Raw genomic sequence first — 24372 nt, 5'->3', positions numbered from 1 at the left:
TTATTTAAACTTTTTCAAAAAAAATTCATTGCTTCTAAAAATGGAAAGGACAAATTAAATTAATCTGTCTCCTGCTTCTGAGGTTAGATGTAATCAGCACCAACTCTCTGCCCTCTCATTAATTTGCTTTTTAAAACCATATATAAGGAATCTATGCAAAATGTATATATTTATAACTTAGATAAGGTGCAACTATGGAAAACTATATACCTGCACATACATATACAGTATATTTACTACCATGGATTCTAAAATTGTTCAAAGCAATCTCAACTGGTGCCTTGAATGTAGCATTTTTAGTTTTTATCCATTGTTTCTTTGTAGTTATATTATTTACCATTTAAATATTTAATAAATGTAGTGAACAATTTTACCACTTACATAACAAACATTGAATCACCAAATGTACAAGAAGAAATTGTTAATGCAGATTACACCCTCAGGAGAGGAGTCATTTCACCAGCCAGCAACATGCTGAAGATGGTAAGACCTAAAAATCAGCAACATCAATATTGGCAATAATAATAATAATGTCTACTGAGTTTTTGTTAAGTTCCATGCACTTGCAATGTACTAAAAGTTTGATCTTCACAACAAACATATGATACAGAAGAAGAAATAGAAGCTCAGAAGAGGTAAGCAACTTTCTCACCATCATACAGTTAGTTAATGACAGAGTTCTGCTAGTCTAGCTACATGCTTATGTACCCTAAGACAGTGCTTCTCAAACTTCGGTGTCATTAAGAATCTTCTGAAGAACTTAGTAAAGCACACTTGCCTGGGCCCCCTTCTCTGATATTCTGATTCAGGAGGTCTGACATGGAGGTCACCGTAAGCTCCCAACTGATACTGATGCTGCCGGCACATGTGGCAAATATTGATTAACAAGTTATCCATGCATTTCATAGCTTTCTTCATTGGGCAGTAATCCAGAGGCTAAGACACTCATCTGAGATTTAAGATATCCAGATATTTAGCCTGTTGATGTTGTCAGATAAATAAATGTTGGTAAATTTACTCTCTAGTTTCATTGCATTCCATAAAAGCTGAGAGAAACTGTCTTTCCACTCTAAACCTACGTTCTTCCACAAGACCAATTTAGGAAAGTCAGGCACATGAGGTAATTAGTCTCACATTCATTGGCCAGCAGTATCACTCAGGTTGATGAGCACCCTCAACCTACTTCTTGAACCCTGGTCTGGCCTAGAGCAACAAGGGTTAGAAAATAGTGCAGGCCCCGCAGGGTGATTCTAATGAACAACTTCTTCATGCAAATTACATAAGGACAAAATTTTAATCTTGGTCATCTTAGAATTCAAAAAATCACTTGAACAAAACAATAAAAATCAATAGCTATCATAAGCATTCTCCTGTTGGAAGGATTTTAGCTAACATGCATATGTTGCTTATTGATAGGCAATTTTCTAGTACCTTCTTACATTGACTCATTCAATTCTTCCAATAATCCTGTGAGGTAGATAATACCACCGTCTCCATTTTACAGATAATGACACTGACATTCAGAAAAATTACGCACCTTATCCAAAGTTATAAGCACTGGAGTCCATATTCCAGTGGAAGTGGGCCAGCTCCAGGTATTCTGCTCTTAGCCACTTTTCTTCCTTAGGACAAAAAGGGTCCAAACTCCTTGGTTGCCAGAAGAGCAAATGAATGTTCCTAGTTAGTACTAAAACGATTGAAGAATAAATAAAAAACATAGCCTTACATGAGCTCATTTAAAAGTAAGATTTCTCTTTTTTGTTTAAAAATAAGACTTTAGAAACCTTATTACTGGGGAGTTAAGATGAGCACAAAGGAGACATTAGAAAATATTATAAGAATGCATGTATTCAAGTGCCAAGGTACAAAATTATGAAATAGTAACAAGATTATAAATTAAGTTTATCACTAAAACTGACTGACATTTCAAAGAAAATATGAGAATATAGAATAAGCTGTTTTATAAGCAATGCATGGGATGTGTGGGGTGAACCTGAAAGAATTACAGTTAGAGTGAAGGGCCAAACATAACTGCCTGCAGAGATTTTCAAAAACAGAAAAAGAAGTCATCACCTAAAGTGATAACCTGATTAAATAAAATCACTTGTTAAAGCTGGAATTCATAGCTTTGGTGCAGCAACCATGAGTTCCCATTTGTGACTTTATTCCTGGATGTATCATAAAACAGAAGTATTCTACCATCAGTAATCAGAGGTAATATCCTAGATAGTTTTCTCAAAGTGGTCTGAAGTACAAACTGGATATAATTAGTGTTACAGGGAGGTTACCCTGGATGTAGTAAGCATACTCTGAGATGGAGATTAGCATGCAGAATGTTTGTTAGGGGGCAATCTGCAGATTTATTTTTACAATGTACCTGTCAAGGAGCAAGGTTAAGCACGAGAAGAAACTGGTCTGTGATATAGCCACAATACAAGCCTTAGCTAATCCTATAGGAAGCTATAAAACTAGGAAAGCTCTTCTGAGTTGTCCTTAAGTGGAGAAAGGTAGCCTGAAATGTATGTCTACCGGCTCTCGAAGTGGGCTTGCCCAGCAAAGGGATTATGGCAATTTTCAGAAAGGGCATAGAGTAGAGCTGCTTTGGGGTAGGACTCCCAGCTGCTGGGCGAATACGCCCTTCAGAATGATGATGCACAGCATCCACAACAAGCAGTCAGTTGGGATTTAACTAGGTAAGTTCCTGTTCTAAGTCTATGTATTCAATAATAGGCAAGTTATCTTTATTAGCAAGTGTGATAATATTCCCTCTGCTGGGAGAACTGAATGTGGTGTTGTATCTCTGTTCCTTAGATACAGGCTGTAACAAGTGTGTGTTTTCTTGCATGAAAAAAATAAAAGCTGACAACCATGTTTTTACACAGTGTTAGGCTAATGAATTATTTCACTCATCTTGTAGTTTAGTAAATTCATTAACATGAACTGTAGTCCTAGAAAGTTATCATCAGATGGCAGCACACACATATAGTTAAGACTTCTTCCACTAAAAGAGAAAATACTGAAATTCTAAGTTAGGTTGTCATTCTAAAATTATTCTAATGAGGAGCTAAATAACTTACATAAAATCCTATTGAAAAAACAATGTCCATACTTTTTTTTGGTAATGTTTTGCATGTGAACATGGTAGCAGTCCTTTAAATCGATGTAGAGAATGAGAGGATGAAACAGTCTTAGGGAGATTATTTATCCAATACCTAATGATAAAGAGGTTCTACTTTTCACCTTATTTGTAGAACAACTACTGCTGACAAGTACCCGAGAGCATATCTGTATCTCAGTTTCCTAATTTGTAAATGGAGATAACAATAGTACCTCCATTTTGGAGTTGCTGTGAGGAAAAAGTAAGAAAAAATATTTGCAGAACTAGAAACAGATTCTAGTGTGTTGTGTTACCTATCAATTTTTATTATTCACAATTTTAAATATAGATGCCCAATACTATACTTCTTTCCAATTATAGTTACTATTTATTAATTCAGCACATAGCACAGGATTTGTCATATAATAATTATATGGCATTGATTATCACAGCAAACCTTTTGAACAAATGTTTAAATATGAATTATGAGTCAAAAAACTGAGATGTCAGTAGATAAAATAACATGTCAGAGGTAAAACTACAAATAAATGATGTGATGGATTTCTATCTTGGTAGATCTACTGAAAACATTTCCTTAAGTCTTTACTGCATCAGAAAGAGAGGCTAATCTGAATGTTATCAACTTTTGAATTTGTGAATTTAAGGAACTAGGTTTTATTTTTTCTGCCATAATATTCAAGAGTAATTTCATTATTTAAATTTTTAGCTTATAAGTTGAGGATATTGCTAGATGTGATTGTAAAAAATAATCTAGACTCATCACGGAAATTTTAATAAGATCATGTGTTTGATATTTACTCTTCCTCTATAGAACTGGAGTAAAGATGCTGCACAAAAGGCCAGAATGATGTCAAAGTAGTGTAAACTAATACAGATCAAAGAACAGGAGTGGAAAATTGCAAGTGCGGATATGCAGTGGGTTCATATATGGCCCATCTTTGGGCTCAGAACTCTCCAGGGGTTGTTAATTTCACGGCAAGAGTAAGTAACATCATGCAGTCTGTATTTACATTTGTACCCATACTTGATGGTGAAATGTGGCCTAATACACAGAGTTTTAAAAATTATCATTATTATTTAATTTGAATATTCACATTTATAGATTCCAAATTCAGGTCACCAAGGATAAGGGAATCAAAGCTCTAAAAATTATAGAATATTTGAGCAATGCAATAAAGACTGGACAGGCAGCTAGATGCTTAGATGGTTTCCACTCAATGCAGTTATGTCAGCTACTCACAGTATATTACCACTAGGATTTCTTTAGCTTTAGGAATTGTCCATATGCAATTCTTCTCATCTACCCATAAGAACATTTTTAAGGGATCAAAGGTGAGCCCATCTCATGGCAATATGACAACCATGTAAATTAGGTTCATTGCTAGTTTTCAGAAAAGCCATTAGTATTTTATTATTAGATATTAAAAGTATCGACAAGAATATTTCATTATAAAATAATAAAAAGTACTAATGGAACTTCTATATCTACAGATTATTGGTAATTTTTGAGCAATATCATTGACAAATTAATTTTCAGTAGCATAACTGAATAAAACTAAACTCTTTTAGCTGTTCTCCAAAACTCTTATGACAAAAGGATTTCACCATACTGTATGCTTTAGCATTTGTAACTCATCAAAAATTTTTTTTAATTTTTCAAGTGTACTACTTGTATATAGACACATATATGACCTTATTTCATCACACATCCACCTTAAAAATACACAGCAAGTAACAGTAGCTCTTAAAGGAATTTAGAAAGCAACATTGGGTGCAGGAACTAAGAGGACTGGCTGGTGTTTTTCATCAGTAATAGATGGTGGTGGCTAAGCTTTCCGCTGTGGACACAGCTCAATACAGCCCTACCAGCCTGACTCTGCAGATCACCAAATGGCTACCATTACACTGAAAAGTGTAGGGAAAATATTAATTTGTTTATTTTCTGTGAATTGAGCTAACTTTCCTTGCTAGTCTTTTTGCTAAATAGAGAAGAAAAAACATTTTGAAAAAAATAAAATAAATTTGAATTCAGTGTAGCAAATTTGGTCTAATGCAGTACAATACTTTTTAAAATTTGTTTTTGCAAATTAAAGTAAAATACTGTTCTCTTGGATTTTCTCTACCTCTTGTTTACTCTTGAGCACCCTTAGCAATTTTGTGTGCCATTTCTACGGTAACTGAAAAGTTATTAACCCAAGCCATATTAAAGGACATGGGCTCTAGCAGTTTGATTTATTTACCAAGGACACATTGTAAAACCATTAACTCAAGGCTTCCCTCAAAGTTTGCTTACTCCTTATTCTCTGAGGAAAGCATACAAGTACTCCCAATTTTCTAGCTGCTCCCATACCTATCTAGATATTTCTAAAGCTCACTACCCCATTGAGGATGGGAACTACCAGAGATAGAGGATGAACAAGTAGGGCAGGAAATTAAAATTCTTTTTTTAAACTTTCTTTCTCTTCCTTGTCTTCTCTTCACAATCGCTTGTGACAGAATGTTAGGCTTTTGAATTACTTAAATTCATATTCTCCTAAAATGGGACAGAAATCTGAATAGCCTTTTGGAGGCTTACATTGCCTATCACAGAGAAGCAACACTATAAGCTGAGTTGGCTACTGTTGGTGGTTGTTGTAAAGACAGGAGATGAATACACCGTCATGTGTTTTCCTTAGCCGCATTAATTTCCTTGGTGTAGGTAGCAGGGTGTTTTTCAGAGAAGAAACTCAAATACTGTGTAGAGAAAGGCAAGTCCATCATTAGGTAGACTTCCTGGATTTAATTTTCACATACCTTGGGACACTCTGAACTGGAAGGCATGGCCACTCTACCAAAAAGTACTTGAGATGTGGGAGGAGGTGGAGTGGTGGGTGAGTATTGGACTGAAAAACTGTGGCCCTGGGAAACAGTGTGGGACTGGGTTCAATAAGTTGGCAATTTGAATCTTCCCTGGCCCAGAGAAAGGAGGATCATTCCTGAATACCATGCTGGATGAAAAGCCCACACCATATGTGGTGGATGGTTAAATAGAACAGATGCTTATCTCATGGTCCTTACATAATGAATACAATGGCTTCAGAGTAGCCATGGACACTGTTACAATTCTTAAGCTTCTCTGAGTTGGTTTCACTTATCTCCATTAGCTTGAAAGAGGCAGAGACTGAAAGATTAGTTGATTTGATTTCAAAGCTTGTTTATCATCTCCTGCTATCAACTTATCACTGAACCTGGGCACCACATACTCATTTATCAATGAGAAAGAAAGAAGATTGCCAACAGGGATATAACGGAGTTTACCCTCTCTAGATGTTGCCTAGATGATCAGAGAAGCATTTGTAAAATAAAAATGAGAAAAATATTCTTGTAGAGTGTGGCCCAGCCCTGTTTCCCTTTTTCAGAGAGTAAATGTCTGTCGAGGAAATATACAATTGTCATCTTATCCTGTCTCATGATCAAATGTATTTGAAAGTTGGTACAATGAGTCTAAAAATTTTCAGAGTGGGAAATGGACATCCTCAGATAAAGATATAGCAGGTAACCTTTATAAAAAGGTAAGCCTGTGTGTTGGCAAATACATGTATTTTTAAGTGACTGTAAGCATGTGTGACCAAAAAAAAAATGAGAAAAAACTGTAATCATTCTACCATCTTATTATAAACTTACACTTGACCTATTGAGTTCCTCTTATAATTCAGATCCCAGTGAAGTGTAATTCCCTTAATATATGACTTATAGAAGATGCTTAATCTCTAAAAAATATTCTCTTTTACCAAACTCTATCCTGGTTCAGAGGAGCCTATTTCTTGAATATACCTGCCAATTTTGGCCTATAAAGACTTGAAAACACACTTCGATCATTTCAAACAGTTTAAGGCTGCATCCGTAGGATGATATTAGCCTTTCTTAAAGTGCATTCCTGAAAAAACTCAAGATCATCAAAAGTTTGTTTCAGCCAGCACCTGAAGATTAGGGCCCCTGTGTCACAGTGTCTGTGGGAAAAGTGTAGCCTAATTCCCACAAGTGCCAGTTAGTGCCAGTTAGCAAACCCAGGTGTGTTTTCCATTGACAAACTCCCCACTTTTAAATTTGTTTTCTTTCTCTGGCACTATTGAGCTTCCACTCACCTGCTCCCTATTTCCTCATCCTCCCTTTATAATGCCAGTCACTCTGTATGAATCTAAATAGACTTGAGTTCACACTGGATTCTTTTCTGTACTGCAATAGTCATTACCGACTCAAGTATTTTCTCAATAATTTAACTAATGTTTGGCTGTGTTTATCATTGACATCCCTTAGTTCCATTTTTCTTCATTTGGTTTCTCAAGAAGCCACAAAATCAATCTCATTTTTAAGTTACATTTGTAATGTATGTAAATAATAAAAACAACAGCCTCTGCCTCTTTTCCAATAGTGGAATTCCTATAAAATTTACCATTTATCATTTTGTATTATTATTATTATTATACTTTGAGTTCTAGGGTACATGTGCATAACGTGCAGGTTTGTTACATATGTATACTTGTGCCATGTTGGTGTGCTGCACCCATCAACTCATCAGCACCCATCAACTCATCATTTACATCAGGTATAACTCCCAATGCAATCCCTCCCCCCTCCCCCCTCCCCATGATAGGCCCCGGTGTGTGATGTTCCCCTTCCCGAGTCCAAGTGATCTCATTGTTCAGTTCCCACCTATGAGTGAGAACATGCGGTGTTTGGTTTTCTGTTCTTGTGATAGTTTGCTAAGAATGATGGTTTCCAGCTGCATCCATGTCCCTACAAAGGACACAAATTCATCCTTTTTTATGGCTGCATAGTATTCCATGGTGTATATGTGCCACATTTTCTTAATCCAGTCTGTCACTGATGGACATTTGGGTTGATTCCAAGTCTTTGCTATTGTGAATAGTGCCGCAATAAACATACGTGTGCATGTGTCTTTATAGCAGCATGATTTATAATCCTTTGGGTATATACCCAGTAATGGGATGGCTGGGTCATATGGTACATCTAGTTCTAGATCCCTGAGGAATCGCCATACTGTTTTCCATATGGTTGAACTAGTTTACAATCCCACCAACAGTGTAAAAGTGTTCCTATTTCTCCACATCCTCTCCAGCACCTGTTGTTTCCTGACTTTTGAATGATCGCCATTCTAACTGGTGTGAGATGGTATCTCATTGTGGTTTTGATTTGCATTTCTCTGATGGCCAGTGATGATGAGCATTTTTTCATGTGTCTGTTGAACCCCATCAAAAAGTGGGCAAAGGATATGAGCAGACATTTCTCATTTATCATTTTTTAATTATGTAGCATTAGTGATCAGGAACATAAAGTACATTGATATTATTCTGCAACCATCTCACTGTCTACAGAGCTTTTTCATCTTTGTCAACTGAAACTGTGCAAATTAAACAATAACTGTTCATTTTCCCTTTCCTCAGCTCCTGGAGACCACATTTCGCTTTTTATTTCTATCAATTTGATACTCTAGGTACCTCATATAAGTGTACTCATATAGTGTTTGTCCTTTTGTAATGGGCTTATTTCCCTCAACATAATATCTTCAATCCATGTTCATCCATGTTGTAATGTGTTGGAACGTCATTTATTTTGAAGGATGAATAATATTCCACTGTGTGTATATAGCACGTTTGGTTTATACATTCGGCTGTCAATGAACATTTGGGTTGTTTTCACCTTTGGCTATTGCAAATTATGCTGCTATGAGCATAAGTGTACAAATACAAGCATACCCTGTTCTACTGCACTTCACTTTATTGTGTTGTACAGATACTGCATTTTTTTTTTTTTTACAGATTAAAGATTTTGGCAGCCCTGCATCAAATAAGTCTCTAAGGACCATTTCCCAATAGTATGTGCTCCCTTCACATCTCTGTGCCACATTCTCACGATACTGTAATTCTCAAAATATTTTCAACTTTTTCATTATTATTATACTTATTACAGTGACCAGTGATCCCTGATGTCACTATTGTAATAGTTTTGGGGTGCCATGGACCACACCCATATAAGATGACAAATTTAATTAATATATGTTGTGTGTGTTCTGACTGCTTCAACAATAGGCAGTTGCTATATGTCATCCTCTCCTTGGACCTCCCTATTTCCACAGAACAATATTAAAATGAGGCCAAGTCATAACCCTCCAATATTCTCTAAGTATTCAAATGCGAGGAAGAGTTGTGAATGCAAATAAAAGTTACTGAAGGAAATTAAAAGTGCTACTCTAATGAACACGTGAATAATATAAAAGCAAAACAGCCTTATAGCTGATATGGAAAAAGTTTTAGTAGTCTGGACAGATCAAACCAGCCACATTTCCTTAAGCAAAGCCTAATACAGAGCAAGGCCCTAACCCTCTTCGATTTTATGAAGACTGAGAGAGGGGAGGAAGTTGCAGAAGAAAAGTTTGAAGCTAGCAGAAGTTGCTCCAGGAGGTTTAAGGAAATAAACCATCTTCATAAAGCAAAAGTACAAAGTGAAAGAGCAAATGTTGATGGAGAAGCTGCAGTAAGTTATTCAGATCTAACTAAGATAATTAATGCTGGCAGGCCGTGGTGGCTCACACCTATAATCCCAGCACTTTTGGAGGCTGGGGTAGGCAGATTGTTTGAGGCAAGGAGTTCAAGACCAGCCTGGACAACATGGTGAAACCCCATCTCTATTGAAAATACAAAAATTATCCAGGTATGGTGGTACACACTTGTAATCTCAGCTTCTTGGGAGGCTAAGACACGAGAACTGCTTGTACTTCAGTGTGTTTTTGTGGTGGATGGTAACAGTTTTTCCTTTCCATATTGAGTGCTTCCTTCAGGAGCTCTTAAAAGGCAGGCCTGGTGGTGATGAATTTCCTTAGAATTTGCTTGTCTGAAGACGATCTTATTTCTCCTTCACCTATGAAGCTTAGCTTGGCCAGATACGAAATTCTGGGTTGGACATTCTTTTATTTAAGAATGTTGAATATTGGCCCCCAATTTCTTCTGGCTTACAGACTTTCTGCTGAGAGGTCCGCTGTTAGTCTGATGGGTTTCCATTTGTAGGTGACCTAGCCTTTCTCTTTGTCTGCCTTAACATTTTTTCTTTCATTTCAACCTTGGAGAATCTGAGAATTAGATGTCTTGGGGTTGATCTCGTGGAGTATCTTAATGGACTTCTGTGGATTTCCTGAATTTGAATGTTAGCCTGTCTTGCTAGGTTGAAGTCCTCCCGGATGACATCCTGAAGTATGTTTTCCAACTTGGTTCTGCTCTCGCGTCTCTTTCAGTTACCCCAATCAGTCATAGGTTTGTTTGTTTGTTTGTTCATTTGTTTTTCACATAATCACATATTTCTCAGAGGTTTTGTTCATGTCTTTTCATTCTTTTTTCTCTATTCTTTTCTGCTTGTCTTATTTCAGAAAGATAGTCTTCAAGCTCTGAGATTCCTTCCTCCACCTGGCCTATTTGACTGTTGATACTTGTGATTGCACTGTGAAGTTTTCTTGTTGTGTTTTTCAGCTCCATCAGGTCATTTATATTCCTCTCTAAACTGGCTATTTTGGTTATCATCTCCTGTAATGTTTTATCATGATTATTAGCTTCTTTCCATTGGGTTAGAACATGCTCCTTTAGCTCAGTGAAGTTCATTATCACCCACCTTCTGAAGCCTACTCCTGTCAATTCAGCCATCTCAGTCTCAGCCTAGTTTTGTGCCCTTGATAAAGAGGTGGTGTGATCATTTGGAGGAGAAGAGGGGCTCTGGCTTTTTCAATTTTCAGCATTTTTATATTGATTCTTTCTCATCTTTGTGGTCTTATCTGTCTTTGACCTTTAAGGTTGCTGACCTTTGAATGGGGTTTTTGTGGGGTCTTTTTTGTTGATGCTGCTATTGTTGATTTCTATTTGTTTGTTTTTCTTTCAGCAGTCAGACCCCTTTTCTGTAGGGCTGCTGTGGTTGGCTGGGGGTCCACTCCAGACTTTAATCACCTGGGTACCCCCTGCACTTGGAGGTATTACCAGTGAAACTGCAAAACAGTAGAGATGGCAGCCTGCTCCTTCCTCTTAGAGTTCCATCTCAGAAGGGCACCGACCTGATGCTGCCCCCAAATGCTATTACAGGAAGTGCCTGGAGATCCCTATTGGGAGGTCTCACTCAGTCAGGAGGAATGGGATCAGGGACCAGGTTAAAGAAGCAGTCTGGCTGCCCGTTGGTGGAGTAGGTATGCTGCACTGAGGGGAAAGCCCCCTCCTCCAGACCACCTGAACTCTCCAGATCCATCAGGCAGGAAAGCGTAAGTCACTGAACTGCAAAGATGATGGCCACTCCTCCCCTGAGGCACTCCACCCAGAAAGACCAGAAGTTCTGTCCATGAAACCTTGGCGAGAGTCACTAAAATTCTTGAAGGGAGGCCCTGCGCATTGAGGAGGGATGGATTGGGGTCTCACTTAAAGAAGCAGTCTGGGCCAGGCACTGTGGCTCACACCTGTAATCCCAGCACTTTGGGAGCCCAAGGTGGGCGGATCACGAGGTCAGGAGTTCAAGACCAGCCTGGCCAATATGGTGAAACCCCATCTCTACTAAAAATACAAAAATTAGCTTGGTGTGGTGGAGGACACCTTTAGTCCCAGCTACTCAGGAGGCTGAAGCAGAAGAATCGCTTGAACCCGGGAGGCAGAAGTTGCAGTGAGCCAAGATAGTGCCACTGCACTCCAGCCTGGGCAACAGAGTGAGACTCCATTTAAAAAAAAAAAAAAAGCAGTCTGGCCATGATCTGCCACAGCAGCTGTCCTCTGCTCTGGGGAATTGCTCCTGGTCTGGACTACCCGGACTCCCTGGAGCTGGCAGACCAAAATAGCAAACTCAGGTTGCAGAGAGAGCAGCCGAGCCTCCTCCAGGGAACTCGAACATCTCATAGAGTATCCAGCCTGCTGCTTCTGGCCAGCTGGAATTCCAAGCCAGTGGGTCTTATCTTGGGAGCAAGGCCTGCTGAACAATGCCACTTGGCTCCCAGACTTCAGCCCCTTTCCTAGGAGAATGGACAGATCTGCCTCACCAGAATTCCCAGGGCCCGAGTATGCAAAAATTCCTGGGTCTCTGTGTGTGCCTGAGCGACCTCCAAGAGTCTGCACAGCTCTGTGCTTTGAACCTAATGCCCTGGTGGTATTGGCTCACAAGGGGATCTCTTCATCTGCGGGCTGCAAGATCCATGAGAAACATGTGGTTTCCTGGCCCAGGTCACACAATCACTCACCGCCTCCCTTAGCTGGGGGTAGGGGTTCCCCTGATTCCACAATACTCCTGGGTGGGCCATCACCCCACCTGCCTTTCCTCACTCTCTGTGGGTCATGAGGACCACCTAGACAGTCCCAAAGTGAGAACCTGGTTAACCTGGTTACCTCAGTTGAAGGTGTAGAATTCACTCGCCATTTTCATTCTTCTCCATGAGAGCTGCAGACCACAGCTGCTTCTAATCAGCTATCTTCCTGAACATTTTTTTTTTGAGACACAGCTTTACTCTGTCGCTCAGGCTGGAGTGCAGTGGCATGATCTCAGCTCACTGCAACTTCCACCTCCTGGGTTCTAACAGTTCTCCTGCCTCAGCCTTCTGAGTAGCTGGGATTACAAGCACATGTCACCATGCCTGGCTAATTTTTGTATTTTTAGTAGAGACAGGGTTTCACCATGTTGGCCAGGCTGGTCTGGAACTCCTGACCTCATGATTCACCTGTCTTGGCCTCCCAAAGTGCTGGGATTACAGGCATGAACCATCGCACCCAGCCCAGAACATTTTTTTACAGCATGTTTTTCTGAATATTTTATGCCCACTGTTGAGATTAAATGCTGACAAAATAATATTGCTTTCAAAATGTTACTGGTCATTGACAATGCAACTGGTCACCCAGGAGCTGTGATGTAGTTGTCCAAGGAGATTAACACTATTTCCATGCCTGTTAACACAATATCAATTCTGCAACCCATGGATCAAGGAGTAATTTTAATTTTCAAGTCTTATTATTTAAGAAATACATTTTGTAAAGCTATAGCTGCCATAGACAGTGATTTCTTTGATAGATCTGGGTACAGATTATATCCCTTATAAGAAAGAGACTCAAGTTGCTTCAAAAATTAAAATAATTTGTGAGAATGTGTATTAGCGTGTTCTCACACTGCTAATAAAAACATACCTGAGACTGGGTAACTTACAAAGGAAAGAGGTTTAAGTGGCTCAAAGTTCCACGTGGCCAGGGACACCTCACAATCATGGTGGAAGGCAAAGGAGGAGCAAAGTCACCTCTCACATGGCAGCAGGCAAAAAGAGCCTGTGCAGGGGAACTCCCCTTTATGAAACCATCAGATCTCGTGAGACTTATTCACTGTCATGAGAACAACATAGGAAAGAACCATCTCCATGATTCAGTTACCTCCCACTGGGTCCCTGCCATGACATATGGGAATTATGGGAGCTATAATTCAAGATGAGATTTGGATGGGGACACAGCCAACCCATATCAGAATCCAAATGTGATTAATATGGTACATAGCTCACATATCTCAGAAATGTGAGACAAACTAATACTTCCCACTCCTCTCTTTATGATCACAGCCTTTCAATCATGGAGTGTTTCAGCAGCACAGGAATCTCATGGCATATGCGAGGATCACTGTCAGGGGGAAGAAACAGACTACAACCCTCTCATCTCCAGCCTCTACCCCTTCTCTGTGGCAGTGTTATTTTCAACATATTATTATAGATTAAACCACATGGTAGATTACACTGCAAAACTTTAAAGACATTGAAAATTAATCAATTAAATATAATTATTTAATTATAAAAAATAAAATGTTTATGCATGTAAACATTATAAAATTATTAAAAATTATAAAACATGTTTTTTATTAGGGAGACCGCTATTGGATATGTAACAACTGTAATTAGACATTATCCCTAGACTAATGAAAAGATTTGTTTAATGAAAACTCAGTAATTGGTTGCCCTAGTCATAATCTTTTATGTCCTACTGACAGTTTTTGTTTTGTTTTGTTTTGTTTTGTTTGTTTGTTTGTTTGAGACGGAGTCTCGCTCCATCACCCAGGCTGGGGTGCAGTGGCAAGATCTCGGCTCAATGCAAGCTCTGCCTCCCAGGTTCACGCCATTCTCCTGCCTCAGTCTCCCAAGTAGCTGGGACTACAGGTGCCTGCCACCACGCCCAGCTACTTTTTTGTATTTTTAGTAGAGACAGTTTCACCATGTCAGCAGGATGGTCTTGATCTCCTGACCTCGTGATTCACCCACCTGGGATTACAGGTGTGAGCCACTGCACCCAGCTGTCCTACTGAAAGTTTTGAGCTCTGTAAAAATAAAAAGTCAAACAGGAAAATAAGACTCCTGTCTATTGCAAGACAATTATGCAGGCATATAGAAAGTTATTTTTCAATTTTTAAGGACCTCTTGTAAGGCAAATATGGTGGTAACAAATTTCTTAACATTTGCTTGCCTGAAAAGGATCTTATTTCTCCTTTGCTTAAGAAGCTTAGTTTGTCTGGATGTGAAATTCTTGCTTGAAAATTCTTTTTCTAAGAGTGCTGACTAGGCATCCAATCTCTTCTGGCTTGTAGGGTTTCTGCTGAAGGTTCTGCTGTTAGTATAAAGTCCCTGTGTAGGTTACCTTTCTCTTCTTTCTAGCTGCTTTTATAACAATATGGATGGAGCTGGAGGCCATTATCCTAAGCAAACTAACACAGGAACAGAAAAACAAATACTGCAGGCTCACTTAGAAGTGGGATCTAAACATTGAATACTCATGGAACAAAGAAGGGAACAACAAACACTGGGGCCTACTTAAGGGTGGAGGGTGGGAAGAGGGTGAGGAATGAAAAACCACCTATTGGGCATTATGCTTATTACCTGGGTGATAAAATAATCTGTACTGCAAAGCCCCATGACATGCAATTTACCTGTATAACAAACCTGCACATGCACTCCTGAACCTAAAATAAAAGCTTAAAAAAAGACAGAACCAAGGAAGAAATGATGCTTTAAAAAGACTAATGAGCTATCAATGGCAATCTAAAATAAATCCTAAGTTGCTAATTAAAAAAAAAAGAAAATTTTTAGAATGCAAAAGTTTTTTAGAACTTTACATTAAGAGCTTTAAATGGCATATTAATTGTTTCATAAAAAGTAAGTGTTCATATTTACTAAAGTATTAGTCTATTTTGTTCCTAAAATAATTGATTAAATTTGTTTATATTAATATGTATTATTGGTCATTTCAGCACCCAGAATTCTGTACATAGGATAATGAAAGGTATATTTTACATATATTGCCAACAGAAAAGTGAAACTAAGACAAATTGAACAAAATTTTCTGTCTTCTACTAGAATGAATAGTAGATTCTATTCATATCTGTAACTCACTTCAATGCCAGGAGCATCTTGATTTCAGAAAACTTAAAATTTGGAAAAAACAAAGTGTGTCTGAAATAAGTTTGTATTAGTCCGTTTTCATGCTACTGATAAAGACATACCCAAGACTGGGAAGAAAAAGAGGTTTAATTGGACAGTTCCACATGGCTGGGGAGGCCTCAGAATCACGGGGGGAGGTGAAAGGCACATCTTATGTGTCAGCAGCAAGAGAAAATGAGGAAGAAGCAAAAGTGGAAACCCTTGATAAACCCATCAGATCCCGTAAGACTTATTTATTATTGTGAGAATAGCATGGGAAAGAACAGCCCCCATGATTCAACTACCTCCCCGTGGGTCCCCCTGACAACAGGTAGGAATTCTGGGAAATACAATTCAAGTTGAGATTTGGTGGAGACACAGCCAAACCATATCACTCCACCCCTGGCCCCTCCAAATCTCATGTCCTCACATTTCAAAACCAACCATGCGTTCCCAATAGCCCCCCAAAGTCTATTTTTTTTCTTCTTCTTTTTTTGGAGACAGAGTCTTGCTGTGTTGCCCAGGCTGGAGTGCAGTGCCATGATCTTGGCTCACTGCAACTCTGCCTCCTGTGTTCAAGCAATTCTCCTGCCTCAGCCTCTCGAGAAGCTGGGACTACAGGAGCATGCTGCCACACCTGGCTATTTTTTTGTATTTTAGCAGAGATGGAGTTTCACCCTGTTGCCCAGGCTGGTCTTGAACTCCTGAGCTCAGGAAATCTACTCGCCTAGGCCTCCCAAAGTGCTGGGATTACAGGCGTGAGCCACTGTACCCAGTCCACAGTCTTAACTCATTTTAGCGTTAACCCACAAGTCCACAGTTCAAAGTCTCAACTGAGACAAGGCAAGTCCCTTCCACCTAAGAGCCAGTAAAATTAAAAGCAAGCTAGTTCTTTCCTAGATACAATGGGGGTCCAGGTATTGGGTAAATACAGCCATTCCAAATGGAAGGAACTGACCAAAACAAAGGAGTTACAGGTCCCATGCAAGTCTGAAATCCAGCGGGGCAGTCAAACTTTAAAGCTCCAAAATGATCGCCTTTTACTCCAGGCCTTATATCTAGGTTACTCTGATGCAAGAGGTGGGTTCCCATGGTCTTGGGCAGCTCTGCCCTATGGTTTTGCAGGGTACAGCCACCCACCTGGCTGCTTTCACAGGCTGGCATTGAGTGTCTGTGACTTTTCTAAGCACATGGTTCATGCTGTTGGTGGATCTACCATTCTGGGGTCTGGTGGATGGTGGCCCTCTTCTCACAGCTCCACTAAGCAGCACACCCCTGGGAATGCTGTGTGGGGGATCCAACCCCACATTTCCCTTCTGCACTGTGCTAGCAGAGATTCTTCATGAGGGCCCTGCCCCTGCAACAAACTTTCGTCTAGTCATCCAGGCGTTTTCATACATCTTCTGAAATCTTGGCGGAGGTTCCCAAACCTCAATTCTTGATTTCTGTGCACCCGCAGTCTCAATACCACATGGAAGCTGCCAAGACTTGGGGTTTCCACCCTCTGAAACCACAGCCTAAACTGTATGCTGGCCCCTTTCAGCCAAACCTGGAGCAGCTGGGACACAGGGCGCCAAGTCCCTAAGCTGCACACAGCATGGGGATCCTGGGCCTGGACCATGAAACCACTTTTTCCTCCTGGGCCTCTGGGCCTGTGATGGGGAGTGCTGCTATGAAGCTCTCTGACACGGCCTATTGACATTTTCCCCATGGTCTTGGGGATTAACATTAGTTTCCTTGCTACATATGCAAATTTTTGCAGCTGATTTGAATTTCTTCCCAGAAAATGTTTTTTTCTTTTCTATTGCATTGTCAGGACGGAAATTTCTGAACCTTTTTGGTTCATTTCCCTTTTAAAACTGAATTCCTTTAGCAGTACCCAAGTCACATCTTGAACGCTTTACTGCTTAGAAATTTCTTCTACCAGATATCCTAAATCATCTCTCTTAAGTTCAAAGTTCCACAGATCTCTAGAGCAGGGGCAAAATGCCACTAGTTTCTTTGCTAAAACATAACAAGAGTCACCTTTACTCCAGTTCCAAACTAGTTCCTCATCTCCATCTGAGACCATCTCAGACTGGACCTTATTGTCCATATTGCTATCAGCATTTTGGTCAAAGCCATGCAACAAGTCTCTGAGAAGTCCCAAACTTTCCCACATTTTCCTGTCTTCTCCTGAACCCTCCAAACTGTTCCAACCTTTGCCTGTTACCCAGTTCCAAAGCTGCTTCCACATTTTCAGGTATCTTTTCCGCAATGCCCCACTTCTGGTACCAGTTTATTGTATTAGTCCATTTTCACCCTGCTGATAAAGAACGTACCCAAGACTGGGAATAAAAAGAGGTTTAATTGGACAAAAAGTTCCACAGTGCTGGGGAGTCCTCAGAATTATGGTGGGAGGTGAAAGGTGCTTCTTACATCATGGCAGCAACAGAAAATGAAGAAGAAGCAAAAGCGGAAACTCCCGATAAACCCATCAGATCTCATGAGACTTATTCACTATCATGAGAATAGCACAGAAAAGACTGGCGCCCGTGACTCAATTACCTCCTCCTGCGTCCCTCCTATAACACATGGGAATTCTGGGAGATACAATTCCCAGAATTTGGGAGAGCCAAACTATATCAACGCCTAATATCACTTCAAGTGTTTGAAATATTGTCGATTCCTTGTCCAAAACAATTCAAATTAAGATATATGACAATAAGCATAAAGATAAGAAGGAAAGAGAAATCTAATTATTTTGACATTAAGCAATTACTTAAGTCATTTGTACATTCATTATTTCAAGATTTTTCTTAAATTTGTAGGAAACCTCAGCAAGGAAGACATATTTAAGATCAACCTATCAACATAAACAGTGCTTTTATATATTGGCAAAACTATAAGACAGTATTATAAAAATCAAATTATGATTTAAAACAACAATGAATATCCTAAAAACTGTGATGATTACTTATTTGGACAATTAATTCTACTAGAATTTTTAGTCATGCTTCATTTTCCAAATTTATTGATTTGTTCTGCATTTCAATTTCCTCCTATTTGAATAGGAGTTGGTCTTTTGTTTTTATTTATTTTTTTAAGAAATTTCTTTTATCTCTCAGTGAGACAAAAATTCTGATATTCTTTATTATTGGAAATACTTTTTAATTAACTCTCCCATTTAAATTATACATTACCTAGATATAAAAGTTTAGGTTAAAATTTGTTTTTGCTAATTGTGAAAATTTTTGTATTTAATTTAATTTTTTTAATTTTTAATTTTTGTGAGTACATAGTAAGTGTGTATATTTGTGGGGTACATGAGATGTTTTGAATGTTTTGATACAAGCATGCAATGTGAAATAATCACATCATGGAGAAGAGAGTGTCATACTCTCAAGCATTTATCATTTATGTTACGAACAATACAATCACAGTCTTTTATAATGGTTATTCTAAAATGTAAAATTAAGTTATTGACTATAGTCACCCTGTTGTGGGATCTCAATCTGAATCTTTTCCCTTGCAGTGATCTGCTTTTCTACCCTGGAAACTTAAGAAAAATATATGTTCTTGGTGTTAATGTTCCTAAAATTCATTGTAGTGTTTCTAGAGTGTGAATTTGTTTCAAATATTGGCTATTCTGCATATCATGTTATGAACACTTTGAACCTGAGATCTGATTTTTTTATTCTATTATAGGATGTAATTTGTTAAAACCTTAATCATCTTCATTTTATATTTTTTCTCCTTTTATGACTTCTCTGTGATAGATATTAATATTGTTACAAATTTTAATTTCCTCACACCTTAACTTTGTCCTCACTCATTTCCTCTTGGCCCTCTTCTGGTGTGTTATGCAAGAATTCCTCCACAAATTATCTGATCATTCATTCATCATTTTAAAGCTTTTATTTTATGATGCAATCTATCCCTTTGAGTTACATATTTCAACATTTTTTTGTATCCAATAAATTGAAGTGGTTATGCTTTATAATGGCTTTATTGTCCTTCATATTTTCATTGTAATCATTTCTGTAAGACTTTTTCCATTTGTTTAAATCTTGTGTTAAGCTATGAATTTGGCTTCCCTAGATATATTTTGCTATCTGTTAGCTTTCACTCATAATGCTGAAGCTCCTCAGAGATGTTGAATTTTTCTCCTTATAAATATCTTTATTGTCGTTATTACCAATCTGCGGGGTGAGCCAAGCCTCAAGTACTAACTTCATTTATGTGTGTGTGTTGAAATTGGAGAAAATATACATTGAAAGAGCCTCCTACAATATAGTGCATGATTTCCTGCTCCCTATTCCCATTTCCAGCATAGATATTGTCTGTCCTCTAGGGAACATTATAGTACATCTACTTCAATAGCTTATTTCCTAGATTATCAGCTGAGAGCTAGAGCCTACCAGACTTAAGCATAATTATTGTTCATGGGGCTTCACTCCAGCCTGGCTTCAGTATCACCTCTATAGAACTCTACAATTGGAACAATAAAAGAAAGAGATTTTGAAGTGATAAAGAAAGAGAGTTCGAAATGACATATCAAGTTTCTCTTTCCTCTCTTATTTTATTTGTCTTTTCACTTTTTTAGTTATTCTTTCTTCTCTGTGGTCTTTTCACTTTTTTTCTTTTTTCCTTTTTTCTTGACACTTTATTTTACTGAATTATAACATCAACATTTCAGTACTTCCCAGGACTTAGCCCATCACAGTTTACAAGGCATACCCTTTCCAATTGCTGCTCCAGTTAAGTCCATCCTGATCACACTCATGAATAGGCTTGATTTCAACTGCATACAATGGAGAGAGAAACAATGCAACAAATATCCTCTACAGCAACTCAATCTCTCTTCTTGGTTTTTGGACTTCCACTGAAGGCCACTTTCTGCCTCCCAGGAAATACAAGAATTCAAAAACCTTAGGGCCTCCCATAGGTTTTGGTTGTTACTAAAAGGAGGTCCATATCATTCCCTGTCTCACATTGGAATTTCCAAAACTAGATAAGAGACTGAGAACTAGAATCTATTTTACAGGTCTTCATCTTATACAGAAATCAGTGGTGTTGGGTCGTATTTTTGGAATGTATATAGTCTTCCATATATTTCGATTAAACTAGTTCATCAATTATTCTTGTCACCTGCAGTGAATTTATCCAATAACTGTCCCAATTCCCCTAGTTAATGTTGGAGATACAAAGACACATTTTCATAATCTGTGTTTCTTTTAGCTTAGAGCTTATGCAAACTACAGCTGTCTCCTTTCCCATCTATGCCCTTTCTCTATTGCAGTGTTATCCTCAACATGCTATAACAGATGAAACCCCAAGAAATAGTATCAGGCAAATATTTTGACTGTATCAAAAGTTAATCAACTAATATAATTGTTTAAATTATAAATATGTTTTGCATAATGCAAGCCACAATTAGATACATCATAATGAGGATTAAGTAGTAGCCTTAATAAGTAAAGATATATTTTATTAAAATTCAGTGGACCATTTGTTTCTCAGGAGGCATCCAATACTTCTATTTTCTATTGAAACTTTTTAGCTTGGGAGTAATAGAAAAATCATATAGCAATGGGAATGTCCTGAGTTTCAGTATTAGAAGACAAGCTGATACTTACAATTGTTTTAGTTTTAATGAATTAATTCATTATTTTATTGTAGAATAATAAAATATATTTAAAGCTAAATTGATAAAAGTTTTTGGAACGTCTTTAGAAAAATAATCCCAGGTTACTCATTAGTTTTAAATAACTCTAAAATAACTTATTGCTGTGAATTAAACTCCGTAGCTTCCAATCTCTTTTATTAAAATTTTAATTAAAGTGTTCACTCTTGAAACACGCTTTTCAATTATAACTTTAAGAAGACAATTTTCTTATTAAGGATGATTACATCCACTGATCTAATTTGGACTCCTTAAGGAAAATAAAACCTAATATCAGCAATACATCAATTCTCCCCTAGGATTAGTTTCAACTGGTAATAATTTGTGTTATATACTATAATATTTATAGAACTTATGTCACATTAACTTTATTGCAATAACACTAAAATTCTTAGTCTTCACATTGAGTTTGTCCTATTCAGTGCCTATATCAATTAATAATCAATAACAGAGATCTGTAGGAATTTAATACACAAACGTCCTAAAATTTACCTATTTGTGACTGAGTAACTTAGCTATTTAATTCTGGCCATATCTCCACATGTCCTTTTATCTTCTAAAAAATTAGATTATAGAAAAAAAATATAAAAAGAGTAAAATTTACTTAAAATTTATGCAACAGAACTGTTAGAAGAATAGATAAGTAGATGGAGGAACAAATGCAAAAAAGGTATACTTTAAAACAAATGCATCAGCTAATTCATACATAATGTTATCGTGTGAATTATTCTGTTGTTTTCAAACTAATTCTGCACTATGTAAGAAGTTATCTATTAGGTTGATACAAGAGTAGCAGTTTTCACCATTGAAAGTGGGAAATAGCACCACACAGACCTTAGCCTACCTTTTACAATGATCCCAAGAACTCATGGAAATATTTTCAAATGCATAAATTGTAATTTGCTGCTATTATTAATATGGACATTTACAAATTCATAAGCAATTTAAAAATTATTTTTAAATTGTTAAAAGAAGGATTGGTGTATTTTGAAATATCAAAAATTAGTGACTAAAATGACACGATATGTACATGAGAATATGTGTAACTATAGATTATTGGTCATTTCAGCACCCAGAACTCTGCATAACATAGGGAATATGTAGTTGCATATTTTACAATCATTGTCAACAGAAAGGTGAATTGAAGTTAAACTGCTCCAAATATTTCAAAGGCTTCCTAATAGAAAGAATAATCGAGTATATCCATAACATGTTCCAATTTTCAAAGAAAATTGAAAGCCTGTGATGAAATCTTTCCACCATAGATTTTAATCAGTCACCACCATGAGCAAATACTAGTAGCTAAGTAAGCCGGCCTTAAAAGTCCTGGAGAGAAACAGAGGACATTTGCATAAACAAAACCTGGAAAACCTGTCCAAGAACAGCAGGACGTAGAGACACTGATACTGTGAACATAGATGAAAACTTGATTTAGTCAAGAAGACATTTCAGCCTCTATGTGGGGTGATATGTGGTATCAGGATTTTAATTTTGAAAGACAAGGTCCTCAGAGCTTGATGCTGTTACATGAAGACAGATCTTGGGGAAGTAGTGACAAAATGCCCTTGTGGTTTAGGTTAGTGCAGAACACACTGCAAATCTTCTTTACAGAAAGGTGTCAAAACAGAAGAGCATATTTTCCTTTTGGGTCTTTCAATTATAATATTTGTAAATCATGATGAATAATAATTTGAATACTCAGAATCTATTTATCACTACATTCAAGCAGTCAATTAAGCTCCACTTCTAGTAGAAGAATGTATCTACACACATTATTTGGAATTCCTCTATAAATTTTGTCCTTCCCCCACCCCCACTTATTTATTTATAAGTCACTGCTTCTCTGCCCTCTTATGAACAGAGCTTGAAAATATTTGTGTGTATCCAAATCCTGTTTGAGTAGGCAGAATAATGGCCCACCAAAGATGTCCATATCCTATTCCCCAGAACTTGTAAATACTGGTGCTACATGACAAAAGAGACTTTGCAGATATAATTATATCACAGTATTTAATTGGGGAGTTTATCCTGTATTATCTAGTTTGGCCCAACTTAATCAAATGAGTCCTTAACAGCAGAGAATTTTCTCTGGCTGAAAGCAGAAAACAGATGGAGTAGAAATGAAAATCAGAGAGATTCCAACTCTAAGAATTCAATGCATCATTGCTGGCTCTCAGATATAGGAATCTACAAACCTGAGAGGACCTTCAGGGGTTTGTTAACAGCTAGCCAAAAGCAGGTAGCTCAGTCCTATAATTGCAAGGAACTGAATCCTGCCAAAAGCCTAAACGAGATTAGAAGCAAATTCTTCCTAGAGCCTAGTAATGAAAACCCAGCCAAAAAAACTTTATAAAATCCAGAGCAAGAAACCAGGAGAGCCAACCTGAATTTCTGATGTACAGGATTGTTTTTGAACACAAAATTGTGTTATTTCAAGTAGCTAAATTTGTGACAGTTTGTTACAGTAGCAATAGAAAATGAACACATATTATACACATATCTGCAATTATTTCCATATCAACCTATGTGTATATTGAACTTAATATGAGTTCATACTGATATCTCAGACTCTTAATCTAGCACCACAGAGTTCATTCTGCTCTTGCTTATTTGTAACTTATTTTCCTGACAGTGAGAAACTTTTTATTATCTTCCATTATTTGCTTATCTCTAATAACACACATAGTTTAAGAATTATTCACCTATAAGTGTGTGATATTCAAACTTACCAACTAGAGTATTATATTTATGGACAGTTGTTTTCGTCTTTAATTTTACAAACTGAAAACCTCTTTTGCAAAGTTACTTAAGTCATCTCCTTTTTTTTTCCACATGACCTGTAGTAAAATTTCCACATCACCTGTAGTAAAATTTCCTATATATTACAATACAGTTAGGCTTATTTGTCAGAGGCTATATTACATAATAAGATTCCCTAACACTCTAGATCATATTTTTTTATTTGCATTCATAAAGTTCACTCTCTACAATGTAAAATTCTATGAATTTTGACAAGTGCATAGAATGTTGTATCCACCACTCCAGTACCTCATAGAAAAGTTTACCACACTAAAAATCCTTCTGCGTATCCCCATTATAGTTGACCACCCTGTCTTCTCCTAACATGTAGCAACCACTGAT

General features: G+C 37.6%; 1 long non-coding RNA gene across 1 annotated transcript in view; it reads right to left on the bottom strand.

Moving 5' to 3' along the window:
• Positions 1 to 24372, bottom strand: part of LOC140708942 (uncharacterized) — a 33200-nt gene that overhangs the window by 404 nt on the left and 8424 nt on the right. Inside the window, exons 2-3 of the long non-coding RNA XR_012089255.1 lie at positions 3241 to 3346; positions 779 to 944 (exon numbers count right to left, since the gene is read on the bottom strand). This is a non-coding gene — a long non-coding RNA (uncharacterized lncRNA). The remainder of the gene's footprint in view (positions 1 to 778; positions 945 to 3240; positions 3347 to 24372) is intronic.

This window comes from Chlorocebus sabaeus, chromosome 17 (genome assembly GCF_047675955.1).
Source record: "Chlorocebus sabaeus isolate Y175 chromosome 17, mChlSab1.0.hap1, whole genome shotgun sequence".
NCBI classification, from domain to species: Eukaryota; Metazoa; Chordata; class Mammalia; order Primates; family Cercopithecidae; genus Chlorocebus; species Chlorocebus sabaeus.
This window is presented reverse-complemented; position numbering and strand designations above follow the sequence as displayed.